Source organism: Cynocephalus volans, chromosome 5 (assembly GCF_027409185.1).
Source record: "Cynocephalus volans isolate mCynVol1 chromosome 5, mCynVol1.pri, whole genome shotgun sequence".
Classification (NCBI taxonomy): Eukaryota; Metazoa; Chordata; class Mammalia; order Dermoptera; family Cynocephalidae; genus Cynocephalus; species Cynocephalus volans.
In genome coordinates this window covers 29829512-29840377 of record NC_084464.1, presented here as the reverse complement: position 1 = coordinate 29840377, position 10866 = coordinate 29829512, and positions in this window count along the sequence as shown.

Sequence of the window (10866 nt, the reverse complement as noted above, 5' to 3'; positions counted from 1 at the left end):
TCTCCAACTCTGATTGTGGAGTTTGGATTTCTCCTTTTAGTCCTGTCAACTTTTGCTTTATTTGTTCTGACGCTCTATTATTAAGTACGTATAAGTTTATGGTTCTTTTCTGTTGATTTGATCATTTTATTATTTTGAAAGGTCTCTCTTTATCGCTCATAATAATTTTTACCCTAACATGTACTTTGTATGATATTAATAGAGCCACACCAGCTTTAAGTTAGTGTTTGCCTGAAACATCTTTTTTTGTTCTGTCATTCTAAACCTTTCCATGTCTTTATATTTACTATACATTTTTTGGTAAATAACTTTGCATCTCTTTTATATCCACTCTCACATTCTGAGTGTTTTAATTGGGAGTGTATAGTCTATTTAAATTTATGTTATTACTGATATAGTTGTATTTAAGTCTACCAGCCTATTGTTTTCTATTTGTTCTGCCTGATTGCTGTTCCTTTATTTCTCCTTTCCTGCCCTTATTCCATTATATTTCCTCTATTAGCTTTTTTTTTGGTCATAACTTTATTCTTTTAGTGGTTACTTTAGAAAATACAAAATGCATTCATAATTTATTAGAGTCTACCTTAACTTGGTATTATACCATATCCTGAACAATGCAGGAATCCTTAACTACATTTACTCCCTACATACTTTGTGGTACAATAAGAAGGAGAAGCCAGAATGTTTGGCAAAGCCATGCACATCCTCCTGCTCTGTCTACCTCAAGATTGGGCTGAGATGGGGTGTGAAAGTAGTGGTATACCAGTTCCTAGTTGTGTGGCTTTGTCAGTCAGAATACCACAGTGCTTTACATTGGCTTGGCTTTCTCTTTCTAGGTAAAGCTTTCTAGGCCTGAAAATGTTCTGGATGTTTTCTCTGACATCGGAATATTTCTCTTGTGGATATTATATAAATTAATCCCAGGTATATATCCTTCTTGTAAGAGGCACTCCAGAATTGGGAAACTAGAAGGGAGATATAGAAGACAGAGTAGAGACCAGTTGATGGAGTGCAGGAGTGTCAATTAAGGAAAGCATGCAGTTTATCTATATACTTAAAGTACTCCTTTTAGAAAGCAATTCAGCAAGCTCTGCCACAGACGTAAGTGCCAATAAATTAGCTAAAAAGCACAGCAAGGAGTCAAAACACAATCAGGGTTTCTGTCATATTCTTGCAGTGATTCTGAGGGGACCTTGTGCAAATCAAGAAACTTTCCTGTACTGTGCTTTAAATCATCTAAATGGTGAAAGTAATGTTATATATGTTAATATACATGTATATATGTATACCAGTGATTAAGATATAATAGCTACTTCTTTCTGTTTACAAGGTAAAGCAATTTTTTCAATTATTCCCCACAAAAGCACAGTGAAACAGCTCAAACATTTCACGAAAATAGTTTATTTTTGTTTATCTGTTCTGTTTCTATTTATACGACACTGCCTGAAGATATCTGGCTCCCTATGTATGTGGAACAGTGTCATTTTCAGCTTGCACTGAGAATCCATGTCCGTTTAGCGTATCTTAATTAAAGCAATGTTTCTTCCAACTTAAAAGGACAATTGAAGTGATGAACCAGTGGTATAAAAGTTATTTAAGCTGAGTAACTGCACAGTTGGATACTTTTCTAATTTTTGAGAGATGTGTTTATTAAGGTATTTTTTCCTCACAGCTTTAAAAATAAGATTATTTAATCTAAAATTTTCCTTTAATTTTAGCTTTCCTTTTCTTTGTTTTGCACACTTATGGGTGAAAAACTATCACTAATTTTTTCTTACAAAAAAAACCAACGACAACAAAATAAAGCCAGGAGTAATTTAACATGGAAAAAGCAAATAAGTATTTTTTTAGGCTGCCATGTAGTTTGTAAGAAATGTCATAGACCCTCCACCGGAAGCAGGAAAGACAGCACGCCTGGGGTCCTAGGCAAGGAGCCATGGGCTGCAACCACCTCTGCCCAGAAGAAGGCAAGACAGCATGCCCAGGGTACTAGGCAAGGAGCAGAGGGCTGCAGCCCCCTCCACCCAGAAGCAGACAAGAGAGCACACCTGGGGTCTCAGGCAAGGAGCCAAGGGCATTACCCCCCCAACCCAAAAGCAGGCAAGAGAGCACACAAAAAACACCACTTCTGTGTGGGTGGCCCACAACAGCCACTGTCACAACCACAGCTGCTGAAAAAGCAGCTCAACTCCACAGCAGCAGCCACTGCCACTGTGCAGGTGGCCCACCAGACACTCAACTGCATTAACACAAGAAGAGTCACTAGCAGAGACTGGAGAAAGAAGAGGATGTCTCTCTCGTCAAATCCCACTCCAGATAAAAGAAGAAGCAGGTACTCTACCAGATGACCAGACATTGATGTAGAGATATTAGAAGTATGAAGACCCCCAAAAATATGACACCACCAAAAGAATAGAGTAATTCTCAAATACCAGATCCTATAGAGCAGGAAACCCTTGCAATTACTGAAAAGGAATTCTGAACAACAATCTTAAGGAAATTCACTGAGATATGAGAAAACTCAGTTAGACAACATAATGAAATGATGAAAAAAATCCAGGATATGAAGGAGGAAATTTACGAAGAGATTAATACCTTTAAAAAGAATGCAGCAGAACTCATGGAACTGAAAGATTTACTCAATAAAATAAAAAACACAACCAATAGCTTAAGCAGCAGGCTAGAACAAGTAGAAGAAACAATTTCTGATCTTGAAGATGGTCTTTGAAATAACCCAGGCAGACAAAAAAAAAAAAAAAAAAAAAAAGTAAAAAAGAATATTAAAAAAAGAAGAAAATCTAAGAGAGCTAGCAGACAACCTTAACCGCACAAACATGTGATTCATGGGTGTTCCTGAAGGAGAGGAGAAAGGAAAAGGCATGGAAAACCTATTCAATGAAATAATAACAGAAAACATCTCAGGTATAGAGAGAGACACAAACATTTGGATCCAGGAGGCTCAAAGATCCCCAAGCAGATTCAACCCCAAAATATCCTCTCCAAGACACATTAGAGTCAAACTGGCAAAGCTCAAAGACAAAGAGAGAATCTTAAAAGAAGCAAGAGAAAAGTATCAAGTAACCTATAAGGGAGCCCCTTTCAGAATAACAGCAGACTTCTCCAAAGAGACTCTATGGCCCAGAAGAAAATGGGATGATATATTCAAAATACTAAAAGAAAAAACTGCCAGCCAAGAATGCTATATCTGGCAAGGCTATCCTTCAGAAATGAGGGAAAAGTAGTGTATTTTCCAGACAAACAAAAGCCTCAGGAGTTCAGTACCACATGACCAGCCCTGCAAGAAATCCTCAAGGGAGTCCTGCATCTGGAATCTGAAAAACAGTAATCACTACCATGAATACACAGGAAAGAACAAAACCCATTGGTAGAACAAAGATGCAAACAAGAAAGAGAAAGAAACTAAATCTTACCACTACAAAAAGCCATAGTGACAATGTAATAATGCCCCTACTTTATTTCTTATTTTAGTAATTTTAGTCTTCTCTCTTTTTCCTTGGTCAGTCTAGATAAATGTTTGCAAATTTTGTTGATCTTTTTAAAGAGTCAACTTTTGGTTTTGTTGATTGTCTCTATTGTTTTTTATATTTCATATATTTCAGTTATAATCTTTGTTATTTCCTACTTATGTTTGCTTTTGGTTTAGTTTGCTCTTCTTTTTTCTGTTTTCTTAAGATAGAAGTTTACATTGCTGATTGTAGATTTTTCTTGTTTTTAATATAGGTGTTCACAACTATAAATTTTCCTCTAAGCACTGCATGAGCCCTGCATCCTATAAATTTTGATAATGTTGTGCTTTGATCCTTATCTCAAAGTACTTTCTAATTTCTCTGTGATTTTTCTTTTTGCTCATTGTTTATTTAGGAGAGTGTTGTTTTATTTCCACACATTTGTGAGTTTTCTAAATTTCCTTCTGTTATCATGGTCAGAGAACATATTTTCTATGGTCTTAATCTCTTTTTTTTTTTTTTAAAGGAAAAATTTAAATAAAAAAAGTTCATGAAAAGATTTCTGTTATCTTTTAATTCTATTTTTCCATGAATTTTTTGAAGTGCCCTTGTGTTTATATTCTGTTTTACTGAGTTTTAAATGAAATTTTTGTTGCTAAACTTAGGTATTTAATTTCTGTCCTTGATTTCTTTTCATTAAGAGGACTTGTTGATTTGCTTAGAAATTAATTTGCCTTTGAAAAGTTTATCTATCTTCCTCTGTTGAAATTCATTTGATATTTGCATGTTTTTGGAAGACTTTAGAGAGCTATTTCAAGTAATTGTAGAGACTGTAAAGTGAAATATGTGAATTTTAATGAGTTTTACATCTCCAGTTTTTGTGAAAATTAGAAGCCCTACTTTCTACAGAATATTTTGTTATTCATCTGTTATTCAGTTTATGCATTTGTTATTTGAACACATAAATGTGCAAATCCCTTTTTTTTTTTTTTGTCCTTTTCGTAACCGGCACCCAGCCAGTGAGTGCACCGGCCATCCTCATATAGGATCCGAACCCGCGGCGGGAGCGTCGCCGCGCTCCCAGCGCCGCACTCTCCCGAATGCACCATGGGCTCAGCCCGCATATCCCTTTTTTTTAAAAGAAATATCATAGTACCATGTACCAAAATAAATTAACCTAGGTCCAAATATTATCTACGTGTAGGGGCATTAAATATTTACATGTTTTGAAAATATACTTCTTAATTTACATATACACATGTACATCATATATATACCTACATATATATGTATTTACCTGTTGATGTTTAGAAGTCATCATCTCAGCCAAACTGGTAAGTTTGGGAAGAATAAAATACTTCTGACTAGTAAAACATTACAGGTTTGGAGAATTTTTGAAATGTCAGAAAACTGGAATCTACCTCTTCATCTTCCTGGAACCATGCTGGATATATAAAAATACTTCTTTCTAAATTACTAGCCTAAAAAAAAAAGTCATGCAAAGAAACAGGAAAGCTCATACCTGTGGTGGTGGTGGGGGGCGGGGGAGAAGCAGTAAAAAAAAACCCCAAAAAACTGTCACTGAGAAAGCTCACATGTTGAACTTATTAGACACAGACTTTAAAATAGCTTATCTAAAAAAAATAAAGGAATGTATGGGAATGAGGTCTCACCAAATAGAGATTATCAATAAAAAGACAAAAATTATAAAAAAGGATGGCATATTTCACTTTTTTTCATTTGATTGTTTTTGTTTTTGACAATGCACTTTTCCTAAAAGTATTTACTATGATGATATAAACTCTTTCTTGTGACAGTCCAGGGTAACTCCAGTCAGCTCAAAATACCATTAAAATTTCAAAGCCAAATTAATTTTAATTAAAAAAATAGATCATCTTGTGATGATGATGCTAGGCACTGTTCTAGGTTAGGATTGCCAGATTTAGCAAATACAAATATAGCATTCCCAGGTAAATTTGAATTTCAGATAACAAATAAACCAATTATTGTATAGGACATATATATTAAAACAAAGTATTTATGTAGAAGAAGTGTGAAGTGGTGAGACTCTGGAGTGTATTGAAGGTTAAACCAACAGGGTTTCCTAAATATTAAAAATGGAGTGTGAGAGACAGAAAGGGTTTAAGTGTGATATTAAGGATTTTATCCAACCAAGTTCTTTAGGAATAGTTCCATTGTAATGTCCTCTAACTGTGGCTAATTTTTGGATTACAAGTAAGTTAAAAGTTCATTTGGTGCTATTGATTGAAGTGTACTATGTGTTTTCCAACAAAATGTTTGTTTTTTGTAGATATAGCCTATATGTAGAAAACAGGCAGAGAGTCTGTCCTTTCTACCTGCCCCATGAAGTTTTCTTGTTGATGTATCTCTCACCTTTAGCCAAAGATTGCAGTTGAAGGACACAAAACTGTGTTTGTTATTAGGATTTTAGTAGAATCCACAGAACAAAAAATAACATACTGGTTGTGTCAAACACCCAGGTAATGATTAGTTTTGTCATGAAAAGCCCCAACGTTCAGGTTAGAAATATTTTTAAGGAGCTGTGTATTGAAAGCTCTAAGAACTGACTGTGATTGAAGTGTCATTTAAATCATATATTAGCATACATCTATGGACACGATTTAGAACATGACCTATTCCTTCTTTGGGGAAACGAAAGACAACCAAAGACTATCATGTACTATAAATAGATTTCTATGGAGACATTTCATTTTATTCTACTTATTAGGGTAAAGAGTGAGGCAGACAGCTTGATAGTTTACTAAATGTTACCAAGTTCTGAATGCTCAGCCTCAATATAATTACATCCTTTTTATTTATTGATAAACACCATATGCCTGTCATGTCAGAGATCAGAGAACGTCAAGGAGTCATTCACTAGACTCTACAACAAAGCCTCCTTCATTATGCTCCACTTAGCTCATTCTTGCTAAGGCTTCACTTCTGAGGACCTCTGTCTCTAGGGGATTCACAACAGGATATTCAACTCAAACAGCGTGTCTTTGGTAGCTGAGCCATTGGTGCCATCACTAATATGCAATTGCCTTCTCTTAATTATTTGTCCTGATGCAGGGGCACATGATTTAGATAATCCAAAAAAATGGAAGACAATGAAAATTGTTCATAATTATTGTACAAATACATAAATTGACCTTAAAACATTTCACTATAATTATAATTTACACAGATTAAATTGAAAGTTGATTTGCATCTTCTAAGCCTACATGAGCTAGCAAGGAGTCTTGTTCAGTGTCACAGATATCAGAGTGGTAGTGTTTTGGGATTAAAAAGAAAATATATTGCAGCATTTCCAGTAAGAAATGGCCCTATTTTTAAATAAACACATGGGAATGAATGGGATGGTAATGGTAATGATAATGATAAGAAAAGTAACAATAATAATAATAGCTAATAACTTATTTGACTTTTAATATGTGCCATATTCTGCTCCAGGCCCTCCACATACGTTAAACCTCTTAATCTTCATAGCAATTGTATGAGCTGGGGTTTTTTTCTTAATCCCATTTTACAAATAAGGAAACTGATGTTTAAAGAGGTTAAGTAACTTGCCCGTGATTACACAGCTAATAATTAGCAGAGGTGAGATTTGAAACCAGACAGTCTGATTCCAGTATTTTAGCTTCTATATGAGACTAAACAAGATGAACTATCAATAATAAAATATAATATATTGCCTAGCTTGATAGAAAGAGAAATGCCTATGTGTCAGGAAGAGAAAAGAATCTGAAAGTTGGAGGCATAAGAAACTGAAGAAGTAAAGCCCCAAAGGGATATCAGAACCAAATACAAGACCAAAGAACTGAGAAGGATTTTAATACATTCATGCAAACAGGATACATGTACTTGGACTTGTGCAAGGAGGGGAGCTTAGGATGAGGCTCCTGATTAACGCTGGGAATATTGAAGGTTTGCCTTGTGTATAAAAAGGACCAGCAAAACTTTGCCCAACAGCACAGAAAGCTAAAGGAAAGGTTTTCATTTGCTTGGAGAAATGGTAGGCAAAGATATTTGTAAAATGTATGAGATAATCTAAGTAAGGAAGAAAATAAAATTCCAAACCTGTGTCACATGTATGTATGAAGTCCACATTTATTGATCACAGTATAAAGGGACCTGAAACTTAGAAATAAGCATAAAAATTAGTCAATAGTCAGTGAAAACTCTGGGGCCTTGGCAGGAGAAAATGCCAAAAAAGGCTATAAAGGACAGTTCCACCACCCATATATAATGAGCTCTCTTGGAAAGGGGAGGGAAACTGAGTATGAGTTACCAGTAAAAAAGTTAGAGACCATGCAAAAAAAATGAAGCACTGTGAAGATGTGTCAGGAGACAGAACAAGTAGAATTCCAGGTAATAAACATAGGAGAGAACTGAAAAAATGCTATAAGTAACTCATATGTTTAAAACTATTAAAGAGACAAAAGAAAGAACAAAGAATGTATTGAAAGATAGGATCCTGTGAGTTAAAAACTGGATTTTAAAAAGGATCAAGTAGAACTTCAGGAAATAAAAAAATTAAAATAAAAAATGCAATACATAAGTAAATAGGAGATTTGATACAGATGAAGAGAGAAATAGTGTGCCAGAAGATAGAGCTGAGGAATTCACCCAGAGAGAACAAGATGTGAGGGGGAAATTACACCGGAGATAAAAAGATGGAAAATGAGAGAGGTTAAGAAACATGGAAGACTGAATCATAAGGCCCAACGTATGTCCAATAGGAGTTCTAGACAGAAGAAACATTATTTAAGAGAGGCAATATTTGAAGAGATAATGAGTGAATATTTCCCAAATCAAAAAAATAGATAAATAAAATGCAGATACACGGAATAAAAATAAATCCACACCTAAACACATTGGGGTAATACTGCAGCACAACAAAGAAAAATAGACATTCTTAAAAACAAACTGAAAGAAAAGATATGTAATAGTATATTCTAATGGAATTCTTTTTGTCTTAATTTCTGCTGAGGCTCCTTAAGGCCAATAAAAAAAAAAAAATAGTAGGAAGCAAGTACTCTCATTAAAAAGGGAGGTAATAACTACCTATGCAGGATGTGGAAAGAAAGTGCTAACCCCCATGACACTTAGCCCAAACTTACTTTAAGAGTAGAAAGGCTTGAGTTGAAAAAGCCAGGAGAGCATTTTCCATCTTTTTCACATTTGTGTGTTGTGGGGGAGGGGGCAGTGTCCACTCATCTTAAGTCTACTAAAAAGGGGCTTTGAGAATATCACTTGGAGAATCTGATATTATGCCCTAGAATCTGGGAAAACACAGGGACTAGATTTTTACTCAGTCTTAAGAAGCCTTGGTGAAGGTGAAATGCTTTGACTGTGACCACTTGCAGAGGCCAGTCAAAGCAAGAAAGAAGAGTGGTGTTTGGAACACTTCTACGTTTGGCCTGGAACATATATATTGTTTCCTAAGGGCTAAATAGACACTGTGGACTCTTGAACTGGAGTTGTATTGAAGGAAACCTGCCCGGAACCCAGCAATAAAAGACTGTATGATAAACTGCTTGGTGCAGAAGGTGAAGGCAGGTTTCATAAATTAACCAGTGTATTGTCTCTGTCCAAACTGCAATGCGAGGGGCCGGCCCGTGGCTCACTCAGTAGAGTGCAGTGCTGATAACACCAAGGCCACGGGTTCAGATCCTATATAGGGATGGCCGGTTGGCTCACCAGTTGAGCATGGAGCTGACAACACCAAGTCAAGGGTTAAGATCCCCTTACCAGTAATCTTTATAAAAACACACACACACACACACAAACAGCAACAAAAAAACTGCAATGTGAAATCTCATTGAAGAATTTGCACTAACATCCACAAATCCCAGAAAGTATGCAAAGCAGATCATGACAGTATTACTAAAGTAAGACATTTTCTGACAGACTCATCTTTTCCAGAAAATTAGCACCAGGCCCCGCTCCACTCTGAGGATCGAGGAATCAACTTGGTCAAGGAGCAAGGGGTAAGCAGTAGAGAAGCATAAGGAAGGGAAATTAAGAAGTAGTCACTCTTCACCTTTCCCTCTGCAAACTTCTAGTGTGAAGCAGGCTCTAGTTGAGGGTCTTTAACTTTAAATAAATCTCCAATGGTTTACTAGGCCACAAGGAAGAATGTTTTATTTACTGAAATGAGACTTTCTGTTTTATTAATTAAAAATAACAAGACCGCTTTTCAACATTGTATTGGAAATCCTAGCTAATGCAATAGATAGAAAAAGGAAATAAAAGGTATATAGATTGGGAAAAGAAATTAAACTGTCTTTCTTTATAAATGACATAATCGCCTATGTGGAAAATATGAAAGAATTGACAAAAAAACTCCTGGAACTAGTACAAAATTATAGTGAGTTTGCAGGATACAAGGTTGATATACAAAAGTCAATCACTTTCCTATATAACAGTAATGAACTAGTGGAATTTGAAATTAAAAACACAATACCATTTACATTAAGCGCCCTCCGCATGAAGGTATAAATCTAACAAAATATCTGAGGAATTTGAGGAAAACTACAAAACTCTGATGAAGGACATCAAAAGAGAACTAAATAAATGAAGAGGTATTCCACATTCACGGATAGGAAGATTCAGTATTGTCAAGGTATCAGTTCTTCCCAGCTTGATCTGTAGAATCAATGCAATCCCAATAGAAAATACTAGCAAATCATTTTGTGAATATCTGAAAACTGATTCTAAAGTTTATATGGATAGGCAAAAGACTCAGAATAGCCAACACAGTTTTGAACAAGCAGAACAATTTTGGAGGACTGACACTACCTGACTTTAAGACTTACTATAAAACTACGGTAATCAGAACAATGTGGTATTGGTGAAAGAACAGATAGATAGATCAATGGAACAGAATAGAGACTCCAGAAATATACCCATAAAAACATAATCAACTGATCTTTCACAAAGGAGTAAATATAATACAATAGAGCAAAGACAGTTTTTTCAACAAATGGTGCTGGAACAACTGGACATCCATGTGTAAAAAAATAAATGTAAACACAGACCTTAGACCCTTCACAAAAATTAATTCAAAATGGATCACACACCTAAATGTAAAAATGCAAAACTATAAAACTCCTAGAAGATAATATAGGAGAAAACCTAGGTGACTTTGGGTATGGTAATGAATTTTTAGATACAACACCAAAGACATGATCCATGAAAGAAATAATTGATAAGCTGGACTTCATTAAAATTAAAAAGTGCTCTGTGAAAGACAATGTCAAGAGAAAGAGAAGACAGCCACAGTCCAGGAGGAAATATTTGCAGAAACACATCTGATGAAGACTGCTATCTAAAACATACAAAGAACTTTTAAAACTTGACAATAAGAAAACAA